This window comes from Salmo trutta, chromosome 14 (genome assembly GCF_901001165.1).
Source record: "Salmo trutta chromosome 14, fSalTru1.1, whole genome shotgun sequence".
Classification (NCBI taxonomy): domain Eukaryota; kingdom Metazoa; phylum Chordata; class Actinopteri; order Salmoniformes; family Salmonidae; genus Salmo; species Salmo trutta.
In genome coordinates, this window is record NC_042970.1 from 60,284,326 (window position 1) to 60,298,734 (window position 14,409).

At 41.1% G+C, this 14,409-nt stretch overlaps 1 protein-coding gene across 6 annotated transcripts in view; it reads right to left on the reverse strand.

Moving 5' to 3' along the window:
• Positions 1-14,409, reverse strand: part of LOC115208508 (serine/threonine-protein kinase MARK1-like) — a 78,829-nt gene that overhangs the window by 63,637 nt on the left and 783 nt on the right. The window lies entirely within an intron of this gene.

Genomic DNA, 14,409 nt, shown 5'->3' on the forward strand with positions numbered 1-14,409 from the left:
GGCTTGTAAGTAAGCATTTCACATTAAGGTCTAAACCGGTTGACTCTTATAATCTTATCCATTATGTTCTAGAAGGCAAAACTGATCCTATATCAGCACTCCTAATCTGACACACTTTGTGGATATGGGCCACAGCATTGTGAAATGATATGCCATCCTATCTATTTTGCACTTAGTGGGACTATCATTTGTTTTTCAACAGGACACTGACCCAATAGGCTGTGTAAGGGCTATTTTACCAAAAAGGAGAGTGATGGAGTGCTGCATCAGATGACCTGGCCTCCACAAATCACCCGACGTCAACCCAATGGAGTTGGTTTGGGATCAGTTGCAGCCAACAAGTGCTCAGCATATGTGGGAAGTCCCTCAAGACTGTTGGAAAAACATTCCAGGTGAAGCTGGTTGAGAGATTGCCAACAGTGTGCAAAACTGTCATCAAGGCAAAGGGTGTTTACTTTGAAGAATCTAAAATTTGTTTAACAATTTTTTGGTTACTACATGATTCCATGTGTGTTATATCGTATTTGATGAATGTAGAAAGTAAAAAAAATAAGGAGTAGGTGTCAACTTTTGACTGGTACTATAGATATGTTTTGTCACATACACTGGATAGGTGCAGTGAAGTGTTGTTTTACAGGGTCAGTTATAGTAGTACGGCACCATTGGAGAAAATTCGGGTTAAGTGCCTTGCTCAAGGGCACAGAGATTTTTAACCTTGTCGGCGACCTTTCGTTTACTGGCCCAATGCTCTAACCACTAGGCTACCTGCCGACCCCTTGTACTGAAAGTACCCTTATACTCAGTGTGACATATAGCCTACTCACATTCTCACACTGTACTCATTTATTTCCTGAACTGAGGTTGACCTCAGTAAACAGGGTGTGTGTGTGTGTGTGTGTGTGTGTGTGTCTATGAGAGAAAGAGGTATTGACAGTGTCAGGTCTGAATGAATGAAACAACGGCATGGGACTCACTCCAGCTGTGGACTCACTTCCCTTTCACTGCCAGGGTTTGTCTCGCACAAAACACGACAGAGGGCTAGAGCGCTGAGGAATTACCTCATAAAAAAATCAACATCCACCTAGTGCAGAGGCTCGACTAACGGGAACATACTGAAGGTCATTGAGGGCAAGAGAAGTGTATCTAAACTACTGAGGAAGCTTTGTCAGGTCGATTGACTTTGGCGCTGCTTTTTATTCGTTTCCACCTCTTGGGGATTTCAGAATCAAAGTTCTGAAAATCTATTGTCCAGTGTGGAAAAGTGAGACTCAGATTCAAACAAATGTATCTGAAAAGGGACTACTTCAAGAACTCCTATGGGAACTAATATGGCTTGACCCTCATGACTTTCAGTAAAACAATCATTTGAAACAGAATATCTATATACTGTACATCTGTTGACCTCTGAACTCAAGGACATTTTTGAGAAGGAATATAGTCTTGTTGAACAATATCAAAACCACACAAGGGTTGCATATCAGCTTATTACCTGTGCTCATTTTGACAGTGATGCTTCACAAAAGTCGGAAACTGTTGCCCTGCAAGGACGTGAGGGAATTCATTTACCAATTCCTCCCGAGCTTGAAAGCAGATACCTTCCCTTACCTCATGTCAGCTAGAGCACAAATGTCTGTAGGGGAAACTCCAATTATGTAATTTCACCAACATTCTCTTCTCTCTTGCCTTGGCCCTGAGGGAAGCGTTGATCAAATGAACCCAGTCAACTGCCCCAGCGCAAACCTCAAACGTGGTCAATTTTGATGATCAACATGGTTGAGGACGTAATGCAGGCATGCCACAATGGCATCGGACTTCGCGGTCCCAATCGATAAGCTGTCCAACCATGCAGAATGACAGAAAACTGGGACCGGTATTGGATAGCATCTGACTATAAGAGCAGCTGTTGCCACTTGTATCTGGGCATTCGTTATGAACCTCTTGATTGGTTTCTCTCACAGATCACAGACATAGCTACCGACTTGTCTGGTTCGTGGGCACAGAGACTTTCCACAAGCTAGAGTTCCACTGGAGTTGCATGTGGGCTGTATCATCTGCTGCACTTAGGGTTATCTTTTTCTGGTCTTTATTTTGGTATTATCGTATCAATTAGTTTCCTCCTTTAGCTACTAGGGAGATATGCAAATGCAACATTGACACTGGGAGTCAGACGCAATGAGCTGTGATGCAATTAGCTTTACGACTTACGTTAATTAGGGACTGGAAACTTGCATAAGTATACCAGAACCACTGAGCTTTATTACCTGCTGAAGTGGATAAACTTGACTAGATTATTTATGTTTCCATCCAAGTGAGCCGCCATTGGCTGCTAGTAAGTGTACGCAACACTTGTGTTCATGCAGCGCCAAAGATGATCTGTATCGACCATTGCTGGTTCCTTGCGGGCACTAGCTATAAACGCTGCCATACGTGCCACAGGGTTGCAAGGTGACTCTGCTACGGATCAAATGTAATCTAAATGGAACAGGGCCCGGAGTGGATGCATACTGTCAATCGTAAACACATTTACAGGACACCAATGGATCGTTCCTTTCCTTGCTTCACCCTTACGAGTCAAGGCCATTGACTGATGTGTTGTTTGAGAAATGAAATGCATTAGTTACTTTTCAAGAAAAGTCTGTTTATGATTCATTCCAAGGGGACTATTCTGTGTGAACTAAGCTGACCATGGGTAATTTAATATGAAAGGCGCTGTAGAAAGTTAGCCATACTTTGATGTCCACTGAGAGCCATGTTCTCTTCACAAAAGAGGTTATGAGTAGGGTTGCACATTTTGGGGAATATTCAGAGGTGGAAACTTTCTGTGGGAATTAACGGAAATATGCAAATTAATATTACTACCATTTTAATGTAAATACCTTTTGCATTGGCTATCTTTACCATATCATATGGAGACAGAAACATAAACCTTTTACCTTATCATAAGTAGACAACTACAAATGATTAAATCCTTCCAATAGAAATAAAAAAAGCTATTTAGTTACAAATTGAACTTTAATTAAATGAGTTGACTCTTCACATGGGATGATTTCACTGAACAACAAAAGGGAATATTAAATGATCCATCGCATCTCCCAAAAACATTTTCCACATACATCTGTGAAATTATAGTCTAGAAACAAAAGCTTTGGTTGTCTTCCATGTCTTCTCCCTGGAACTCCTCAATGTCCACCTCTTGAACATATGACACTGAGGCATCATCTTCATGGTCACTTTCCAACCTAGTTGAGGTTGGCTCATTGTCAGGCTCAAAAAGCCTCAAATTTGCCCGGATGGCAACCGATTTTTCAACCCTTGTTGGTCAGCCTGTTGCGTGCTTTGGTGTGTGTGTTCCTAAACAAGGACCCGTTGCGCTCTGAGGTGGATGAAGTTGGTGGGATTTGGAGGATGATGGAGGCAACAGGGGAAACCGCCTCAGATCCATAAAGTCCCTTCCACCAGGTGGCTGATGAGATATGTTGGCACGACTGCCATATTGCATCTCCATCCCAAAGCCCTTGCTTGGAAGTGTACTTCACCAGACTGCCAAGAACCTTGCCCTCATCCAGGCCAAGGTGGCGAGACACAGTAGTGATGACACCATAGGCCATGTTGATCTCTGCACTAAACAGGATGCTCTTGCCAGACTACTTGGGGTCCAACATGTATGCTGCGGCATGTATGGGCTTCAGGCAGAAGTCTTCACGCTTTTTGATGCATTTCAGAACTGTAGTTTCTTCTGCTTGGAGCAACTGAAGTGGGCAGAGCAGTATGGATTTCTTCTCTTACATCTGCAAGCAGAGTCTGAACATCAGACAGGATGGCATTGTCTCCCTCAATCCGTGCAATGGCTACTGCTACACGGTTTAGGAGTTTCAGGCTGCTTACCACTCACAAAATACATCCTCCAGGAGGATCCTATTGATGGGGCTGTCCATAATCGGCAGACTATGATATGGCCATTTCTTGGAGAGACTCCTTCCCCTCCAGGAGTCTGTCAAATATGACGACAACACCACCCCAACGGGTGTTGCTGGGCAACTTCAATGTGGTGCTCTTATTCGTCTCACTTTGCTTGGTGAGGTAGATTACTGCTGTAACTTGACCCTTCACATACCTACCCATTTCCATGGCTCTCTTGTAGAGTGTATCCATTGTTTTCAGTGGTCTGATGTCCGTTAGGAGCAGATTCAAAGCATGAGCAGCACAGCCAATGGGTGTGATGTGAGGGTAGGACTCCTCCACTTTAGAACAAGCAGCCTTCATGTTCGCAGCATTGTCTGTCACCAGTGCAAATACCTTCTGTGGTCCAAGGTCATTGATGACTGCCCTCAGCTCATCTGCAAAGTAGAGACCGGTGTGTCTGTTGTCCCTTGTGTCTGTGCTCTTGTAGAATACTGGTTGAGGGGTGGAGATGTAGTTAATTATTCCTTGCCCATGAACAATCGACCACCCATCAGATTATTGCAATACAGTCTCCTTTCTCAATGATTTGCTTGGCCTTCACTTGAACTTTGCATCCAGCAAATGAGTAGATAAAGCATGTCTGGTTAGAGAGGTGTATGCTGGGTGAAGAACATTCAGAAATCTCTTCCAATACACATTGCCTGTGAGCATCAGAGGTGAACCAGTTGCATACACAGCTCGAGCAAGATATTCATCAGCATTTCTGACTACGTTCCTCTAATGAGTCAAAAACAACTTCTGATTCCAGGAGGACCATGAGCTGTTGCTATCGATAAGATGTCTGATTGTTTTGAGTGCTGAGGGAACTTTATGCACTTGGCCAGATGATTCTGCATCTTTGTTGCATTCTTCACATATGATTTGGCACAGTATTTGCAAATGTACACAGCTTTTCCTTCTACATTATCTGCAGTGAAATGTCTCCATACATCAGATAGTGCCTGTGGCATTTTCCTGTAAAGATTAGAAAAAGAGTAAAAAATAAAATTACAATTCCATGTACAGATAAATAGTTAAGCACTTAGATTAAACAATTCCTTTGTAAGATAAATGTTTTAAAATGGAACATGTATGGAAACAGGTGAATTAACACTCAGGTTCAAGCAAGCTAAAACCCACAGTTTTTGCTACCAACTAGCAGAAATTTTAACAAGTTAGAAATTTAAAAACACACTTTGTAGGCTACTATTTACTAGTTAACAAAAAAATCATGTATGTCATAAAATAGATTCACCCCACCCATTCAAAACTTACCAGAAAGCATGTAGTCCTTGGCTCAGACAGTATAGTAGTGTGGGCTCAATAGCATCTCATTAGTATGCAAGATCTTGAGAATCAGCTGTACATGTGATGGAAGAGTGCACTGCACATGTGATGGAAGAATGCACTGTACATGCAGAGGGTTGCAATTCCATTGAATTGGGGATAGTTTAACCAAAATATGCCATAAGGTTCACCGTTATAAGCTAAATTTGATGAATTGAAGCAAAATTCCCCAAATTCCAGAAATTTACCAGAAAGTGTCTGACCCTTTGCAACCCTAGTTATGAGTCAATCTTTTTAACCAAAAGGTTAACAAGGTAAAAATCTGTCGTTCTACCCCTAAGCAAGGCAGTTAACCCACTGTTCCCCGTGCGCCGAAGACGTGGATTATGGCAGCCCCCCGCACCTCTCGGATTCAGAGGGGTTGGGTTAAATGCGGAAGACACATTTCAGTTGAATGCATTCAGTCGTATAACTGACTAGGTATCCCCCTTTCCTTGGCTTACTAGAGAAGGAATTATTTAGCGTGGTTGTTATCGGCCTATCCCAGGGAAAGAACTTCATTCAGATAACCAGTCAATGTAAAGACTTGACAAATCGTACACTTAACAATAAACATGTGAATACCTGTTAATGGTTTTATGTTATTTTCATGCTATCCAGATGACCGCAGTGAAAATAACCGAGGAGTCACTTCTCTGTCTGCCAACAGTGGATTCGGTTTCCTTTCCTGGGAAGCAGGTAGGTGCACCAGAGGCTCTTTCTGTGGTGCTTTTTACAAACAGCGATGACACCACTAAAATTCCAGCATTTGTGTGACAATGAGCGCACTGCCTGGACACAGCATTCCAGAAAGGTACATTAGCCCGCCCCCCTGGCGCGCCTCTTAGAAAGCCTCACTCCTTGACGCTTGTTATGCAATTGTTAGGCCGGTTGAAAGGCCAAGCAGTAATATGGTAAGCTTCAGTGAACTCCTCTCTCTTTCCCTCACTCTTTCACTCTCACTTTCTTTACGGGGAGAGTTACTGGTTCCTTACAGCCTGAGGGCTGTTAGTAGTAGTGCATTGCCTGCAGCAACAATGGGCGGTCTGACGTCAGTCGTTCTGATTTATTATCATAATTTGTGTTGCAAGACCAAAGGTTTCATTTACTTACTGTCCACAACTTTATACATACCATAAAGTGATACAAAATGATGAAGCCCTTGGACTTTAAAAACACATTTGTCAATTCTTACCAACGCTGTCCTGCTTTTGATAAATATTTGATGGAGGTTATTTCCATCTCAATAGATACCTTTTAATATGTGGAGAGAGGCAGATATTTGGCAGATGCAGGGCACACAAGTTTATTCGTTACATTGATTCAATGTGGGGGGGGGGGGGGGGTGAGTATTGAAGCCAGTCAAGCGACTTTACCTGGCCCAGACAAGTTGCAGTCAGATATTCATCAACACAGGTCCAAGAGACTTTTCACCTGCATTTAAATCACATTACTCTAATACAGGCTCTCCTAGAAGATTTAACACAGACAAAAAGCAAATGCCCCCCAAACTTATTCCAAGCAGTCTTGAACAGTTATAATTTCCTTTAGGAATTCACATTTCACTACATAGAAAGGTGCCCTGATTCTTTCAACAGCAACATCAAGATACTAATCATTAGCCTACTATTATGCTGAACATTCAATAATATTCAAAGACATTGATTAGCAATTTATTTTTCAGCATTACACAATGTCTAGTAATAGGGCACTTAACTGGATTGTAATGGAAATCGTCCCTGCTACTGCAGTTAAGAGGAAAGAGGACCCAGTTCTGTCAACTTGCATGTCTTCAAAACTAATTTTCTTTCAGTGTAGTATTTTACAGTAAGTTGACAAACAACTCGTTCTGGAATCAGAAATGAAGTAAAGCACTTCTTTCCCTTTTTCAATTGGCTTTCCCCAGACATAAGCTGGTAATTTCAAACATAACACAGAACTGAAACGTGATAGCTGTCAAGAGAAACTATGCTTTTGATGCCTGCCTTTTCAACGTTAGCTTACCTCAATGTAGGAAATGAATGTATTTCAAGGATGAAATTCTTACCCGCCTTAGTCCCAAGAAATGAATATGGAATGATAGCAACACAAACAACAAAGCTGTGTAGAAGAATGCACTGTTCTTCAGAACTACTGTAGCCTACTACTAATATATCATTCCCTCCTGACAGCATGGATCAATACCTCAGAGAAAGGGCAATAGCACTTAGCTTTTCCATGTGGCATGCCATGCTTAAATGTATTAACTTATTTCATTAGTCAGCCATTAAATCTATCTTGTATTGAGGCAATAAGCAGACTAGAGACAGACAATATAATAATGGAAGTGAGGTATAGCTTCACAACAAAACAAAAAAATGTAGTCATGTGGCGCTCATGGAATGGAATGTCATTCATTCAATGAGCAGTGCATAGACCACAGCAATCAGGGGTTCAGCCTATTTGCTTGTGAAAATGTCAAGGGATGCATTTGCTAAATACATTTTTGGGTGGCCCACTGATGGTTGACTAAAAAGATTTTGTATCCAAATTAGGGCTGGGAGATATGGCTAAAATATTATATCACGGTATTAAAAAAAAAAAAGTTCTACATTTGCTTTATGAGTAGTGAGTGATCCTAGGGTAGCAACACATACATTCTAAGTGATTTCAATGAGTTTTTCTCCATTCTGATTTGTTTTGGTTGAGTTGAACAGTATAAAACAATTTCAGCACTTGCTGCATTTCCTGCACTCAAAAAGTAAAAGTATAAATAATTTCAAACCAGCACCATTTTCTTGTTCTTTTTTTATTTATGGATAGCCAGGGGCACACTCCAACACAATTTACAAACAAGTGAGTCCTCCACATCAGAGGCAGTAGATGACCAGGGACGTTCGACAAGTGAGTGAATTGGACCATTTCCTGTCCTGCTTGCATTCAAAACGTAACGAGTACTTTTAAGTGTCAGGGAAAATGCATGGAGTAAAAAGTACAGTATTTTCTTTAGGAATATAGTGAAGTAAAAGTAGTCAAAAACAAAAATAGTAAAGGACAGACACCAAAAAAAAAAAAAAACTTAAGTAGTACTTGAAAGTATCTTTACACCACTGCTCAATTGAGAGAATTTCCACACTACCACGTAGGGCTGCACGATTTGGGCAAATCATCAAGGACTTATTTTTAACCAAATGTTGCAATTGCAATTTGACTTGCTAATTAGAACAAAACTGTTGAAATCATGGAAATAAAATGACTATTCTAATTCTAATAGTTAGAATATAATAGTGGGCACTTTGAATACAGTGTTGTTTGGGATGACGACAAATTAAAAATGCCAGGGAGAAGTAATTATGACATAGTAGGAACTAAAGTGTTGATAGGTGTTTCCTAGGGGACCCAATAAGCTTTGGCTACATTGCATGTTGTTTTCTCTTAGCTACTTCATGTAGCTAACATATTCTTGCGTTGCATATTCCTCTGATTGAGAAGATACGGTTGCACAAACAACATGCTGATTTAGGTCTACATCATCACTTGTATTATCAGGCTGTATTAGCTAGCTATGTTTGCTCTTACTCAGTACATTTATTAGCTAGTTAGCTATGGGCATCAGCGGCTAACAATTAGTGTCTCAAGATTTATGGTAATTTGCTAAGAAAAAACAAACTAGCTGTTTGCTGATGTAAGAAACACAAACCTTTAGTGTCATTATAGAACGCTAGTGGATTTATATTAAGAAGCAAAGTGAAAACAGCATTGTTTTCATCAACATTGTTGCATGTGTTGCATTGACCATGCAGACTGGATGCAAGTGTCTCCTGGTTGAGGAATGTCAAATGAGATGCTTGAGTGACAGGGGCGTGGCGAGGTCTGTGTGGAAAGTGGCACGGAGAGAGATGACTCAAGTAGCGAAGTTAACTATAAAAATTGACATTACACATGGCGTATCACATTTAACAAACATTCAAATACCGGTGTAGAAGGTAAAGTAAAAACCAAACCCGGTCCCTGCAACAATACCAGTATATCATACAATTCGGTATACCGCCCAGCCCTAATCCAAATTAATTATGCCCAAAAGCAGTCCACAGATATTGCTAACCCAGTCTAGGTGGATCGATACCAGTTGTAGGCCTATTAGATCGAATGTTAAACCACACCAATTGATTTGACAACCACTGTGTCATGTTACATTCCAAAAGAATGACAGAATGGTTCTGAAAGTTTAGAAAATCTCCACAATACCTTTACTCTCACAAGTCAGTCTACTATTCAGAAGGCCTAAAAGGAAAGATCCACCCACTTTGAACGTTATTGTCCATCTCCGAGTGAAGTTAGTTCCCTGGGTAATTTGATGTTTTCATGTGTACAGTCGTGGCCAAAAGTTTTTCGAATGACACAAATATTAATTTTCACAAAGTCTGCTGCCTCAGTTTGTATGATGGAAATTTGCATATACTCCAAAATGTTATGAAGAGTGATCAGATGAATTGCAATTAATTGCAAAGTCCCTCATTGCCATGCAAATGAACTGAATCACAAAAAAACATTTCCACTGCATTTCAGCCCTGCCACAAAAGGACCAGCTGACATCATGTCAGTGATTCTCTCGTTAACACAGGTGTGAGTGTTGACGAGGACAAGGCTGGAGATCACTCTATCATGCTGATTGAGTTTGAATAACAGACTGGAAGCTTCAAAAGGAGGGTGGTGCTTGGAATCATTGTTCTTCCTCTGTCAACCATGGTTACCTGCAAGGAAACACGTGCTGTCATCTTTGCTTTGCACAAAAAGGGCTTCACAGGCAAGGATATTGCTGACAGTAAGATTGCACCTAAATCAACCATTTATCGGATCATCAAGAACTTCAAGGAGAGCGGTTCAATTGTTGTGAAGATGGCTTCAGGGCGCCCAAGAAAGTCCAGAAAGCGCCAAGACCGTCTCCTAAAGTTGATTCAGCTGCGGGATTGGGGCACCACCAGTACAGAGCTTGCTCAGGAACGGCAGCAGGCAGGTGTGAGTGCATCTGCACGCACAGTGAGACAAAGACTTTGAGGATGGCCTGGTGTCAAGAAGGGCAGCAAAGAAGCCACCTCTCTCCAGGAAAAACATCAGGGACAGACTGATATTCTGCAAAAGGTACAGGGATTGGACTGCTGAGGACTGGGGTAAAGTCATTTTCTCTGATGAATCCCCTTTCCGATTGTATGGGGCATCCGGAAAAAAGCTTGTCCGGAGAAGACAAGGTGAGCGCTTCCATCAGTCCTGTGTCATGCCAACAGTAAAGCATCCTGAGACCATTCATGTGTGGGGTTGCTTCTCAGCCAAGGGATTGGGCTCACTCACAATTTTGCCTAAGAACACAGCCATGAATAAAGAATGGTACCAACACATCCTCCGAGAGCAACTTCTCCCAACCATCCAGGAACAGTTTGGTGACGAACAATGCCTTTTCCAGCATGATGGAGCACCTTGCCATAAGGCAAAAGTGATAACTAAGTGGCTCGGGGAACAAATATTTTGGGTCCATGGCCAGGAAACTCCCCAGACCTTAATCCCACTGAGAACTTGTGGTCAATCCTCAAGAGGCAGGTGGACAAACAAAAACCCACAAATTCTGACAAACTCCAAGCATTGATTATGCAAGAATGGGCTGCCATCAGTCAGGATGTGGCCCAGAAGTTAATTGACAGCATGCCAGGGCGGATTGCAGAGGTCTTGAAAAAGGGTCAACACTGCAAATATTGACTCTTTGCATCAACTTCATGTAATTGTAAATAAAAGCCTTTGACACTTATGAAATGCTTGTAATTATACTTCAGTATTCCATAGTAACATCAGACAAAAATATCTAAAGACACTGAAGCAGCAAACTGTGTGGAAATGAATATTTGTGTCATTCTCAAAACTTTTGGCCACGACTACCTGAGCTATTCGCCGTTCAAGCAGGCATAAATACAGCCGGTATGACGAGTTTTGCTTCATATGATATATTTGACCATTGGCTTTCATACTTCAATTCTCCACGTAACGCATTCAAATGAATAGAAGCCGCGTATGCGAAGTAGCGTTGATTGGGAATTTTGGGGAGCTGTGTCCCCCGCGGACAGTTGTCTCAGAGCCTCGTAGCTATGTCACAATGGGAAACCGGACTATCGCGTCTCTGCTTCTGTGGACTCTGAATTACGCCTTACACGTGATCCCAACAGTCATTCGTAAACATGCACAATCGCAAACACCTTTCTCAGTAACAGTTCAAAAACTTGACTGGCTTCATTATTAAAAAGTCCAACTGAAAGCGTTTTAGCAATATAAAATCTTTTAAAAAATCTGCTCATTCACACCCCGAGGAATAATATGACACTTTACATTTTCTGACAAGCGAGCACTTAGTCATTTTCATAGAATGTTTGGGAATGACGTAGAGTAAAGCATGTGAAAATTCTAAAGCAATATAGAGTAGGAATCAAAGCAGCCGTGCTTTTGGACAATTAATAAAAACACGGCAGTAAATAAAACCTAATAAAAAAAAGCATCTGGCTTGTCCAAGCCATCATTCACTTTGAACTGGTCTGTGCTTACAGGCAGTAGCAACATCAAAACTTTAGATCGTTAGAAAGCATTCGCCAAAAGCCACAAAATACACCTGAATGGTTTTCTGCAAATATATAAATACAACAGGAGTCTTCTTACATTTGTTAACTTTACAGTCCTGTTGATCAAACAACCATGAAAAGGTAGGCTCTCTCTCCCTCAGTTACACAACTAATGCTAGCCAGAGCAAGATGAGCTGTTTAAGCTAGTTGGCCATCAAAATTGCACTGATAAACGATGGGAATTGTAGTCTACTCGTCTTTGTGCAGTTTGCCTGCAACCAAGCTAAAGTTAAAGTTGGCTAGCTTGCGACTTACAGACAAATGAGAGAACACATCACTCTGACCATGATTAGCTAGGCTATTTACATGTTGCTATCTAGAGCGTTCGTGACTATAACTTTTTTGGCCTGTTTACTGACACCGCCCATGTTCAGCCGGTGTTGCGCGTTCGTAAATTCATTAGTGCTCTGAAATCAGAGTAGATAGCCAGAGTGAATTTGCAAACGCAAGCGATATGCTAAGTGGATAAATGAATTGAAGTTCTTGCTAGCTACTGTAACCCTCAGTTGCCTATGCATATCAACAACAAGTTCAACAACTAATGGTCGCCAGAGAGAGAGGTCAAATCTAACGAGGTAACAGTAGATAAGCCATCTGAAACTTTTTAGTTTGTAGTTGGCCGTCAAAAATTGCACTGACAAATGATAACGAACAGTAACCTGCTCACCCTTCTGCAGCATGCCTGAGGGGAGGCAGGTAGCCTAGCGGTTAAGAGAGTTGGGCCAGTAACTGAAAAGTTGCTGGTTTGAATCCCTGAGACGACTATGGGGAAAAATCTGTCGATGTGCCTTTCAGCAAGGCACTTAACCTTTATTTGCTCCTGTAGGTTGTTCTGGATAAGAGCGCCATTTAAATGACTTAAACGTAAAATGTCAACGCATGCTTGTCCCAACCAATGATTTATACACACACTGTGTTGATGACACCATGCCTCCTCCTTGGCACTCCTCCAACATTGTAAAAAAAAAATATGTTGGAAGCTATAGAAACACATTTATAAAATGTCTACATTGCCACATGTATTCTATTACAGACACCTTAATGCATATTTTTAAATTGTGAGCTCAACATTCAAAATAGAAATTCCTTAAAGTTATTTTTAGAGATTACTAATGCTACTGTCCACACAAAACATTTTTTAAATGTCATTTTGCCTTTAAAAAAACATTTAATTAAAAAATTGTAGAATTCCATCCATTCCTATGGAGGACTGGCCTATTGGGGAGTGTAAATGTGGCTTCCAAAGCCTGTCAATGGCCAATACATAGCATCAGTAATCCAGGGTTTATATACATCATTGGTCACAACCTACGGTTTGACAACTGAATGGGAACTTGTCTGTCTGTCCGCCCATTTGATCGACGAGATATGCCAACTGTGGATAACAGTCGTTCAAGTTCGGATCTGGACAGCTAACACAATGACACCTGAATCTCTAGCTGTAGCCAGGAAGGGTTAGGCTCCGTGTTCTTAGCTTGCCAAATAAATGGCTACATAAATAGATAAGCTAGCTAGCTTATTAGCCACGTTTTGAGTGACTTGTGATCATTGTACTGCAATGACATTCTTAGCCTTAGTTACATTCGTCCGTTTTTGTCCAAAATATTGAGTAATTGAAACAGTTCACTCGGAATGGCTCGAGGATGCAAAATGTACCAGGCCAGCTGTGATTTACAACATCATAGCAATATTTGCAATGTTTTGGTACACATCTGCTGAGGAAATTCATATACAGCTATGTGGAAGCAGACTGACCATCCATGAGATCAAAATAATGGTTCCATGTTTTCAGTGTTTAACAATGACATTGTTTACAAACAGGAGGAAAAGCTTATAATTGGGTGTAAGACAGTTGAACTAAACTCTCATGAGGCATTTATGAGTTATATTCTTAAAGAATGAACGGGTATATACAATTCATTAAATTGCAAGTCAGAAAATTGATGTAACAACTAGGCCTACCTGTAACAACTACCTGAAAGCCATGTTAATCTTAAAAATCAGAGCAAAATGCATCATTCACAATTTGTCATCAACGACCGTACGACAGACGATCATTCCAGGGCACTAAGAGATGATTTCTTCTCGCACGTATAGGCCTACCATGATCTCAAAGTTGAGTCACAGCTTTTGAACTGCATGCCATCATCGATAAGGGGACATGGTCTAGATCTAATGTTGCAGTAGGCTAACAATAGCAATTGTCTTATGCTATGGCACATTTTAACAGCGGTCTCCTCCAGAAATTGAAATACCGTGCAACTCTAGTTGTTATAAATCAGCGAGAACCGACGGACACATAAGGCAACATTGTATCTGATTTGTAGACTACGATTTCAATACATAGATAACCGAAAGCATCATTTAGAACGCAGTCTTCCACGCAGACATGGCCCAATTCTAGCTACTACAAATACGAATGTTTACGTGTAGGCTACGATAGTCTACAATGGCATGTGTAAAATTTGATCCGACGAACGATTTCAAATGCGCTAACGTTATA